The 12,053-nt window shown below is 47.4% G+C and overlaps 1 long non-coding RNA gene across 1 annotated transcript in view; it reads right to left on the bottom strand.

Moving 5' to 3' along the window:
* Nucleotides 1-11,464, bottom strand: part of LOC137352354 (uncharacterized) — a 29,464-nt gene extending 18,000 nt beyond the window's left edge. The window contains exons 1-2 of the long non-coding RNA XR_010969686.1: nucleotides 11,382-11,464; nucleotides 9,887-9,990 (exon numbers count right to left, since the gene is read on the bottom strand). This is a non-coding gene — a long non-coding RNA (uncharacterized lncRNA). The remainder of the gene's footprint in view (nucleotides 1-9,886; nucleotides 9,991-11,381) is intronic.
* Between the last annotated feature and the right edge of the window lie 589 nt (nucleotides 11,465-12,053).

The following is a 12,053-nucleotide window of genomic DNA, read 5'->3' as shown; positions in this document are numbered from 1 at the left end:
ACAGTCCTTGTGGAGACGAGGTCCTGTCTTCACATTGAGGATACCCTCCATCATGTTGTGTGGCACTATCACCATGCTAAATGGGATAGATTTCGAACAGATCTAGCAATGCAAAACTGGGCATCCATGAGGCGCTGTGGGCCATCAGCAGCAGCAGAATTGTACTCAACCATAATCTGTAACCTCATGGCTCGGCATATCCCCCACTCTACCATTACCATCAAGCCAGGAGACCAACCCTGGTTCAATGAAGAGTGCAGGCGGACATGCCAGGAGCAGCACCAGGCATACCTCAAAATGAGGTGTCAACCTGGTGAAGCTACAATACAGGACTACTTGCATGCCAAACTGTGTAAGCAACGTGCTATAGAGCTAAGCGATCCCATAACCAACGGATCAGAGCTAAGCTCTGCAGTCCTGCCACATCCAGTCCTGAATGGTGGTGGACAATTAAACAACTAACTGGAGGAGGTGGCTCCACAAATATCCCCATCCTCAATGATGGGGGAGCCCAGCACATCAGTACGAAAGATAAGGCTGAAGCATTTGCAACAATCGTCAGCCAGAAGTGCCGAGTTGATGATCCATCTCGGCCTCCTCCTGAAGTCCCCAGCATTACAGATGCCAGACTACAGCCAATTTGACTCACTCCGCATTATATCAAGAAATGACTGAAGGCACTGGATACTGCAAAAGCTATGGGCCCTGACAGTATTCCGGCAATAGTACTGAAGACCTGTGCTCCAGAACTTGCCGCGCCCCTAGCCAAGCTGTTCCAGTATAGCTACAATACTGGCATCTACCCGGCAATGTGGAAAATTGCCCAGGTATGTCCTGTACACAAAAAGCAGGACAAGTCCAACCCGGCCAATTACAGCCCCATCAGTCTACTCTCAATCATCAATAAAGTGATGGAAGGTGTCATCAACAGTGCTATCAAGCAGCACTTGCCTAGCAATAACCCGCTCAGTGACGCTCAGTTTGGGTTCCGCCAGGGCCACTCAGCTCCTGACCTCATTACAGCCTTGGTTCAAACATGGACAAAAGAGCTGAACTCAAGAGGTGAGGTGAGAGTGACCGACTATGGCATCAAAGAGCCCTAGCAAAACTGGAGTCAATGGGAATCGGGGGGAAACTCTCTGCTGGTTAGAGTCATACCTAGTGCAAAGGAAGATGGCTGTGGTTGTTGGAGTTCAATCAGCTGAGCTCCAGGACATCACTGCAGGAGTTCCTCAGGGTGGTGTCCTAGGCCCAACCATCTTCAGCTGCTTCATCAATCACCTTCCTTCAATCATAAGGTCAGAAGTGGGGATGTTTGCTGATGTTGCACATGTTCAGCACCATTCACGACTCCTCAAATACTGAAGCAGTCTGTGTAGAAATGCAGCAAGACTTGGACAATATCCATGCTTGGGCTGATAAGTGGGAAGTAACATTTGCGCCACACAAGTGCCAGGCAATGACCATCTCCAACAAGAGAGAATCTTACCATCTCTCCTTGACATTAAATGGCATTACCATCGCTGAATCCCCCACTATCAACATCCTAGGGGCTACCATTGACCAGAAACTGAACTGGAGTAGCCATATAAATACCATGGCTACAAAAAGAAAGAGAAAAAAAAGAGCAGGTCAGAGGCTAGGAATCCTGAGGCGAGTAACTCACCTCCTGACTTCCCAAAGCCTGTCCATCATCTACAAGGCACAAGTCAGGAGTGTGATGGAATACTCTCCACTTGCCTGGACGGGTGCAGCTCCAACAACACTCAAGAAGCTCGACACCATCCAGTACAAAGCAGCCCGTTTGATTGGCACACTATCCACAAACATTCACTCCCTCCACCACCGACGCACAGTTACATTACCAAATAGTTTCAAACAGCATCAAGTCAAAAATTACAAACAGTGCAAAGGAGATCAGTTTCCTTCAATACAATCATGAGTTGCCTCACAACCCTTCCATTTCACACATTTGTCATGCCAGATACATTTTTACATTTTACAGCAAACGAAAATTTTCCCAATACAGTTCGAGGGCTTTCCCATGGATCCAGCCCCTCAGTTCAGCTTGGTGGGGGAACCTTACACAGTGGTCTTTCCCCATTGAGCCTTTACTGCAGCTGCCCCAAGCTTTAGTGCGTCCCTCAGCACGTAGTCCTGGACCTTGGAATGTGCCAGTCTGCAACATTCGGTTGTGGACAACTCTTTGCGCTGGAAGACCAGCAAGTTTCGGGCAGATCAAAGGGCGTCTTTCACCGAATTGATAGTCCTCCAGCAGCAGTTGATGCTTATCTCGGTGTGCGTCCCTGGGAACAGCCCGTAGAGCACAGACTCCTGTGTTACAGAGATGCTTGGGATGAACCTCAACAAAAACCACTGCATCTCTTTCCACACCTGCTTTGCAAAGACACATTCCAGAAGGAGGTGGGCAACCATCTCTTCCCCACCACAGCCACCGCAAGGGCATTGTGCGGAGGGGTTGAGACTTCGGGCGTGCAGGAAGGATCTGACGGGGAGGGCTCTTCTCACTACCAGCCAAGCTACATCTTGCTGCTTGATTGAAAGTTCTGGTGATGAGGCATTCCGCCAAATGACTTTGGTGGTCTGCTCGGGGAGCCATCCGACAGGATCCACCGTCTCCTTTTCCCGTCGGGCCTTGAGGACATTCCGTGCAGACCATTGCCTGATGGATCGGTGGTCAAAGGTGTTTTTCCGCAGAAACTGCTCCATGAAGGATAGGTGGTACGGCACAGTCCAACTAGATGGAGCGTTCCGCTGCAATGTGACCAGGCCCATCCTTCGCAACACCGGGGACAGATAGAACCCCAGCACGTAGTGACACTTGGAGTTTGCGCACTGGAGGTCTACACACAGCTTGATGCAGCCACACACGAAGGTAGTCATCAGGATGAGGGCGACGTTGGGTACATTTTTCCCACCCTTATCCAGAGGTTTGAACATTGTGTCCCTCCGACCCGGTCCATTTTAGATCCCAAGATGAAGCGGAAAATGGCTCGGGTGACCGCCATAGCGCAGGAGTGGGGTATGGGCCAGACCTGCGCCACGTACAGCAACAAGGTGAGCGCCTCGCACCTGATGACCAGGTTCTTACCCACAATGGAGAGAGATCGCTGCTCCCACATGCTCAGCTTGTGTTGTACCTTGGCTACTCGCTCCTCCCAGGTTTTGGTGCACGCCCCTGCCCTTCCGAACCATATCCCCAGCACCTTCAGGTAGTCTGACCTGACGGTGAAGGGGACAAAGGATCGGTCAGCCCAGTTCTCAAAGAACATGGCCTCGCTCTTGCCGTGGTTAACTTTGGCTCCCGAGGCCAGTTCGAACTGGTTGCAAATGCTCATCAGTCTGCGCACGGACAGCGGATCCGAGCAGAAGACGGCGACGTCATCCATGTACAGGGAGGTTTTAACCTGAGTGCCTCCGCTGCCTGGGATTGTCACCCCTCTTATGCTCGCATCCTTCCTAATCGACTCAGGAAAGGGTTCAATACAGCAAACAAACAAGACAGTGGAGAGAGGATAGCCCTGTCTGACTCCAGATTGGATCGGGAAACTTTCCGATTCCCACCCATTGATTGAGACTGCGCTACTGATGTTTGTGTAGAGCAGTTGGATCCAATTGCAGATTCCCTCCCCAAACCCCATTTTGGAAAGCACGTCCATCATGTAGGTGTGCGATATCCTGTCAAAAGCCTTCTCCTGGTCCAGGCTGATGAGGCAGGTGTCCACCCTCCTGTCCCGTACATAGGCGATCATATCCCTGAGTAGCGTGAGGCTATCGGAGATCTTCCTGCTGGGTACAGTACAGGTCTGATCAGGGTGGATCACCAACTCCAGAGCAGACTTGACTCGACTGGCTATGACTTTGGACAGAATCCTGTAGTCAACATTAAGCAGTGGGTTCCCGTCCAAGTCACACACCATCCTGACTTGGAACTATATCGCTGTTCCTTCACTGTTTCTGGGTCAAAATCCTGGAAGTCCCTTCCTGGGTGTACCTACCGCACATGGACTGCAGCAGTTCAAGAAGGCAGCTCACCACCACCTTCTCAAGGGCAATTAGGGATTGGCATTAAATGCTGGCATAGCCAGTGACGCCCACATCCCATGAATGAATTTTTAAAAATCTCAGCAGATCTCTCCCTCAGGACAACCAGCAGCCACAGTGATGGCTGCCTTGGGGGATCTAAATCAGTCCCACACTTCATGTGACCCATCTCCGTTCTAGCCCCCCCCCCCCCCCCCCCCCCACTGGACAGGAAACACAGGTCTCCTTCTCTAAAGGGCATTAGTGAACCAGTTGGGTTCTGACAACAATCTGACAGTTTTGTGGTCACTTTGGACTGATACCAGCTTTTTATTTCCCGAATTTTTAAACTGAATTTGAATCTCACACTGGCAGCATGCGATTTGACGTCACAGTCTCTGGATTAACAGTCATGGTCTCTGGGTTGCCAATTCAGAAATGTAACCACTAATTCACCAGACCCCAGTAATGACCAATCTGTGTGTTGATTTATATTATTTTCGAGCGTGTATGTTCATGAGCTCAATAAAACTACACGTGTATACACACAAACCTCTGCTCAGGACCACCCGATTCAGATTCCGATTTTATATAATATGTGGACAGTAATCATTTACATGGTTAAACATCACACTTCAAACATGAACCTATCATTTGCCTTCCGCCTGCTGAACTGCTTGCTTACTTATTTCATTTATTATTTTTATATAAAAAGAAAAACATCTACATTTTAGAGCACCTTTCACAACCTCAGGACATCCCAAAGTGCTTTACAGGCAATGAAGTACTTTTGAAGTGCAGTCACGGTTGTGACGGAAACGCAGCAGCCAATTTGTGCACAGCAAGATCCCACAAACAGCAATGCCGTAAATGACCAGGTAATCTCTTTTAGGTTTAGATGTTGGTTGAGGGATAAATATTGAGAAGCCACTGGAGTGAACTCGCCTGCTCCTTTTCGAAATAGTGCCGTGAGATCTTGAGAGGGCAGACGGGGTCTTGGCTTAATAAAAAGACGGCAAATCGAACTGTGCAGCACTCTCTCAGTACTGCACAGGAGTAATGTGGTCTTTATGTTTGACTTCTAGCCTTAAGACATCACAAGGATATGGGGTAGAATGGCAGCCAGGAACAGGTGGTGGAAAGTTGCAGGATAATGGTGCACATCATGATATATGAATGTGCATTTTACAGGAGTATCATTTTCATTCTGAAGTACCCTTACACTCAGTGTATTATACAGAGTGTTATAAATATCTAGGAGTGGATTGTGAGGCAGTAACACATCAAGCAGTTCACATATCATCATAAATCGTAAGAGCAAAGGTCAAGTGTTTTGTCAATCCTATCTCGCCATTTCAAAAACACGGTCCAAAATAAATTATTTATCTTAAAATCATGAAGAACAGTTTAAAAAAAAAAAAAATTGGAGTTGTCAGAGTTGAAACAGACAAACGTTGTTTGTTGACAGTATCATTACCACATCATTCCAACTCGTGTCGTGTGACTTTTTCTACTCTCCGTAAGCTTGAAGTCATCCAAACTTCTGCTGCCCATGTCTGAACTCACACCAAGTCCCGTTTCCCTATCTCCCCTGTGGTCGCTGACCTACACTGGCTCCCGTCAAGCAACATCTTGATTTTAAAATTCTCATCTTCATTTTCAAATCCTCCCATGGGCTCATCCCTCCCTATCTGTGTAATCTCCTTCATTCCCACAATCCTCCACGATCTCTGCACTCCTCTAATTCTGGCCTCTTGTGCATCCCTGATTTTAATTGCTCCACCATTGGTGGCCACGCCTTCAGTTGCCTTGGCCCCAAGCTCTAGAATGTCCTCCCTACATATAGGTTTAAGGTGCGAGGGGCAAAGTTTAGAGGGGATGTGCGAGGCAAGTTTTTTTACACAGAGGGTGGTGAGTGCCTGGAACTTGCTGCCAGGGGAGGTGGTGGAAGCAGATACGATAGTGACATTTAAGAGACATCTTGACAAATATATGAATAGGAAGGGAATAGAGGGATATGGGCCCTGGAAGTGCAGAAGGTGTTAGTTTAGGCAGGCATCAAGATCAGCGCAGGCTTGGAGGGCCGAATGGCCTGTTCCTGTGCTGTACTGTTCTTTGTACACCTCTCCACCTCTCCACCTTGCTTTCCTCCTATAAGACACTCTGTAAAGCCTACCTCTTTAACCAAGCTTTTGGCCATCTGACATAATGGCCAACATTTTATGGGCCCTGCTGAGGCAGGGAAGGAGGCTCGGGGACACAGAGTATCACAACGGGTGGCGGGGGGTGCGGGGGGGGGTGGTGGGCCTGAGGGCCCGTCGCCTCCCCATCGCCAAGAGATCTTCCTGGGGATGGGATAGGCCAACAACAGCCTTCCCGCACAGAGGCCAATTGAGGCCCTTAAGTGACCTATTAATGGCCAATTAAGGACCTGGTCCTGCCATCTCTGGGAACTTACCAGCAGCAGGGGAGGGGCGGCAGCGGATGGTGGGCTCTGCCATGCGGGGCAGACGCCTTGCAACATGAGGCGCCCTGTCTGCGGGCTTGTGGCGGGACCCTCCTCTATGGGCAATCTGTAGCCCATGGAGGACCCCCACTAGGAACAAATTTACCCCCCACCCCCCGGGACCCCCCTCAACCTGGACTTCACAATCACCCACCCCCCAACCCCCTCTTCGCCAGGGCCATCCTGACTGACCCCGGCAACCCTGCCTCACTTAGCTCTGGTCCGGGGTTCCAGCACTAGGCCTGGGTCTGAGGCCTCGACAGTACCGGCAGTGGCCACTACTCCTGGTGGCCCTGCTGAACTGCCAACTCTCTGATTGGCCAGCAGTTCATGGAGGCGGGATCCCCTTCTTTAAAGGAACAGATATCCCAGCTCATGAATCATTAATTGGAAAACACCAGCGGATTGGTGCGGGGGACTGTGAACATGCAGAGACAGGGCTTCCTCCCCGCCCCCCTCCACCCCCGCTTTTTCGGCCTGGCGCCAGGAGCCCCGTCTCCCATACAAAACCCAGCCCAATGTCTCCTTATGTGGCTTGGTGTCATATTTTGCTCTTTCACGCTCCTGTGAAGCACCTTGGGAAATTTTACTAAATTAAAGGCACCATATAAATATAAGTTGTTGTTGTAACTAGGTTCAGAGAAGAATGAAAGAGGCTGCATTTATGTGTCACCTTATCATGCCTTTTGGATATTGCAAGGCACTTCACAACCAATTACATTTGACGTTCAGTCAATATATGCGGGCGCAGCTGTCATTTTCACACACAGCAGAGTCCGACAGAAAGCAAATGAGATAAATGATCAGTTAATCTCATTTACCCATGTTGGCTGAGGAATAAATGTTTGCTGAAACACCAGGGAGAACTCCCCTGCTGTTCTCTGAATAATGGCTGCGGGACGTTTTATGTCCATCAGAGAGGGCAGAAGGGGCCTCAAGTTAGCAGCTCATCTGAAGGACAGTACTTCCTCTGGTGCAGCACTCCCTCAGTCCTCCACTGAATAAATGAGGGTGATTTATGATCCCAAGCTCCGATCGGCAGCCACGCTCACAGTGAGGAGGGTCATAGAAATACGGGGTTACAATGTTGTAGCCCCATCTTCCCCTCAGGCTCACTCTGAGTGCAGAATCAGCAACCCCCCCCCCTTCAACAAAGTCAATGCATGTGTAAACAGTTAAGATATAATTGATAGTCAATTAATTGCCAGTCAGAGGTAGGCTTAGTCATCATTGTTAATATAAAACTCAGCAAGACTCATAAAACAATGGATCGCCGTTCAAATCTATTGCTCTTTGAATTTGAACTTTGACTGTTTTGAAAAAGAAAGGTTTACTGCCGGTTTCTATTGGTTTGCAATGGTTGATAAACAAGAATCCAAGTAACACGGAGTGACGCACGTAGCTAAACAACCACAGATCCCCATTCCCACCCCTCAACCTTCCCTTCCTTCTACAATCTTTAGGCTCTTGCAAATACCATAAGAAGCAACATAAGTTAATGAGGCCATCAAGAGTGCGAAGTACCTGGGTTATTTCTAGAGCTTAATGGAATGCGTTTGTAATGTTAGGTTTATATAGGTTGGTTACACCACATTTGGGGGACTGCATGCAGTTCTGGTCTCCATACAACAAAAATATTGAAGGACTGGAGGAAGTGCAGTAAAGGTTTACAAGCGCTTTGATTTTAAGTTGAACTGGGATCAGTGCATGCAAAGCGGATGTGGGGTCCTGTGCGAGCAACACGCTCACATTTCAGAACCCGGAGAAATTTTGACTCCCAGGCCTAATTTACATATTCAATCCCTCGACTCCTGCCCAAACCCATCAGGAATTAATGCCTGAGCAGCAGGAGTGGGAATTCAGGAAGCAGAAAGTCAGCGTGGGAACGGTTCCCAGCATTCAAATTAATATCTTGGCACGAGAAGCAACCAGTACTGGAATGGACTGAATGGCCAATACCCAATTGGGAGCCAACTCTGGTTGGGTGGATTCCTGGATGTTTCATCATATGAGCCCTCACTGGCTTGCCCCCAAACTCCTGCCATTGGTCCATCCTCCAGGAGCAGTACCTTCCCACAGCCAATTGGAGAGAATGCAAGCAGCAGCTGTTGATGCAGCAGGAAGAATCAAAGCCAATCGGAAGGGGAACACATGTTTTGTTACCCAATTGGTTTAATCTTGACTGTTAGTGAAACAACCTTTCTCCCCAACTCCAATATTTTTATCATTAATAAATAAAAGTGATCGAAGAAAATTAATTTTTTGAATACCCCTATGTGTTTGTTCCCATGTGGTGCTCACAGCCATGCCTTGAAGATTGGAGACTCCAGCGTAATCCTGGAGGGTTGGCAACTCTAAGACCACATCACCATACTCTAGCGTCCTCAAGAGAGGAGAAAAATTGGGGATAGAAAGGTCGATAATGATAAGTCTCCTTGATTCAAAATACTTATGTTGTTAAGCCAAAGCTAACGTAATTTGATAACCCCTAATACTCCAGGACTTAAACCAGTGGGTCCCAAGGACACATGGGTAGGGAAGGGCACTGTGACCTTTGCCCTTTTGTCCTGGTCTTAAATATGCCACCTTTGAGTACTTGTCTTTTATAATAAAAAAAAGATAAAGCGAGCCAGATGTAGTATTGTTATAGAGTTACAGATGTGGTTTCTTTCAACAAAGATGGTTTTGCAAGCAAAATAGGAAACAATTATTTGAAGGAAAAATGATCCCTAAAATTCATTCCACAGGGGTGCAACCCTGATCCTTCTGCTGCATTGACCATGGCTGCTTGCAATGTTTCTCTTTGTCTCTCTCAGTCTGTCTCTCTCTCCCTCTTTGTCTCTCTCTGTCTCACTCACTTTCTCTCTCTGTCTCTGTGTATCTCTCCTTCGTTGTCTCCCTCCCTCTGGCTTTCCCACTTCCTCTGTCTCTCTGTCTCTCTCTCTGTATCTCTCTCACCATCTCTCTCCTTCTGGCTTGCCCTCTCTGTCTCATAGTCTTTTTCCCTCTCTCTCTGTCTCTCTCTCTGTCTCTCTCCTTCTGGCTTGACCTCCCTTTCACTCTGTCTCTGTGTCTCTCTTGTGCTCTCTCTCTCTGTCTCCCCCTCACTATCTTTTTCCCTCTGGTCTGTCCTCTCTCTCTCTCACTGTCTCTCTCTCTCTCTCACTGTCTCTCTCTCTCACTAAGTCAGAGGGTTCAAGCCCCATCAGGCTGACACTCCAGCGCAGTGCTGAGAGGTTGCTGCAGTGTCAAAAGTGCCATCGAAGTTGGCGGGGTTAGGTTGGTGAACTAAAGACTCCGGAAACACGAGCGGTGCAACACTATCTCAGTACAGACCAGTTCCAAACTCAGGCAATGCATTTCCCTCCTGTTCCTTCACAGACGATCCCAGTTGTAATCTCTTTTTTATTGCATGAGGATTTAGCTGGAGCCTGGACGGTCTATCCACAAATAAAAACATGTAATTAATAGCAGAGTCACTGTAATTAGCAGCTTAAGACCAATAATTTTTAGCCTTGTTCTCATGCACATTGTTACCTTCATCTTAAAACATTTTATTACTGATGGGCTTAGCAAAAAATTATGAACCACTCAAGGGCGCAAAAATTGACGCAATTGAACCGAATTAGTGGATGAGCTGCAATCACAGGTGATCAGAATGTGATGTTAAGCTGTTAGCGCAGTGAAATTATGAAAAACCGAATAAATCATTTCATGACAAGTGCCTGAGGTATTCAGTTTATTTCTTTTCCTTTGGGTCTTTAACCAGTGGCTCAGCCTGGACCATCACTCCTGAGTTAACTGGTCTGACCCTGCGGCAATGTGGTGACTAGTTCCTGTATCCTTTTTTAAAATTCATTCATGGGATATGGGTGTCACTAGCAAGGCCAGCATTTATTGCCCATCCCTAAATGCCCCTGAATAGAACCAAGTGGCCTGCTGGGCCATTTCAGAGGGCAGTTAAGAGCTTTGCCGTGGGTCTGGAGTCACATGTAGGCCAGACCAGGTAAGGACGGAAGATTTCCTTCCCACAAAGCCATTAGTGAACCAGATGTTTTTTTTAACAAGAATCCAGTAGTTTCATGATCATACTAGCATTTTAATTCCAGATTTATTTAATTTAAATTTCCCCAGCTGCTGTAGCGGGATTTGAACTCATGCCTCTTCGATCATTAGTTCAGATCTCTGGATTACTAGGTCCAATAACATAACCACTATGCTACTCTACCTATGGCCTTCTGGCCATAGAGGGGATCAAATTATCTGCCAGGAATTCTGCTCTGACCATTAATTAGTGACTCCTGTAGGAAGGTGGGCATGGTTCATTTGTGAAGCCTCGTACGGCCTAATAGCCGGCTGACACTCACTGTCTGGGTTCGCGCATGGAGAATGGACATTTGGATGAGATACTGGGGTGTTGGGGAACGGTGGAGGGGGAGAGTGATGTCTGCGGAGCTGCATCCCATCATGAATCAGGAGAAGAAAGTGAACAAGGCAACAAAAAACCCAACAAAACCATTTAAAGACCGTACCTCATAAATAGTTAAACCTTTGTTTTAAATCTTGAACTGTAGCTCTTTCCAGGCCAACCTCCCAATCAGCATGTTGGAGTCATATGACCGTTCCATGGAATGCAGCTGGTATGAAGTCTGCCACTTATTAGCAGAATTTGGTTTTGGTTTAGTTAAAAAAGAAAGGAGAAAGTGATGGTTCGTATGAAGGAAGAGTATCATAGAAACCTTGACTTAGGCTTTCCCCTTTTGGAAGTCCTGTTGAGATGGGAGTGTAATTCCCTAAGGCAATATCAGCTTGAGAAAAAAGAAATACTTGCATTTGTATGGTGCCTTTCATGACCTCAGGACATCCCAACCTGCTTCACAGACAATGAAGTACTTCTTAAAGTGCAGTCACTGTTGTAGGAAATGTACCAAAGGTCAGATTCCTACTCCTGTATCCTGATACTCTGTGGCTGTGTGACTGTGACCCATTTATAGTCAAAACCTGGAGCTGGTTATTGGGACAGACTCTCCCCCATTTCCAATAGCCCATTGGATAACAGCACTGCCCAGGACACTCCTAACCGAAATAGAAAATAAAGTCTAGATTTCATCTTGGCCAATATTTATCCCTCAACTAACATCACTAAAAACTGATTATCTGGTTATTATCATATTGCTGTTTGTGAGAGCTTGCTGTGCCAAATTGGCTGCCCCTTTTCATACATTACAACAGTGACTACAGTACTAAAGTACTTCATTGGCTGTGAATTGTTTTGGGATGTCCTGACGTCAGGAAAGGAGCTATATAAATGCAAGTTCTTTCTTTTGCCTTTATTACTGGCTTGTGCTTGATTATGGAGAAGTATCTCAGCTGTTCTCAGAGACCCTGCTTAGGGATTGGGGGAAAGAACCAGCCAAGGTTCCTACTTCTGATCACTAGTGGACAGAGGACAGATGGTTCAGCCAGCAGTCTCACACTAGAGGAGGGCTATATAGGGGCCCGG

Source organism: Heterodontus francisci, chromosome 38 (assembly GCF_036365525.1).
Source record: "Heterodontus francisci isolate sHetFra1 chromosome 38, sHetFra1.hap1, whole genome shotgun sequence".
NCBI classification, from domain to species: Eukaryota; Metazoa; Chordata; class Chondrichthyes; order Heterodontiformes; family Heterodontidae; genus Heterodontus; species Heterodontus francisci.
The sequence above is the reverse complement of the archived record's forward strand: the minus strand, read 5'-3'. Positions and strand labels throughout refer to the sequence as shown.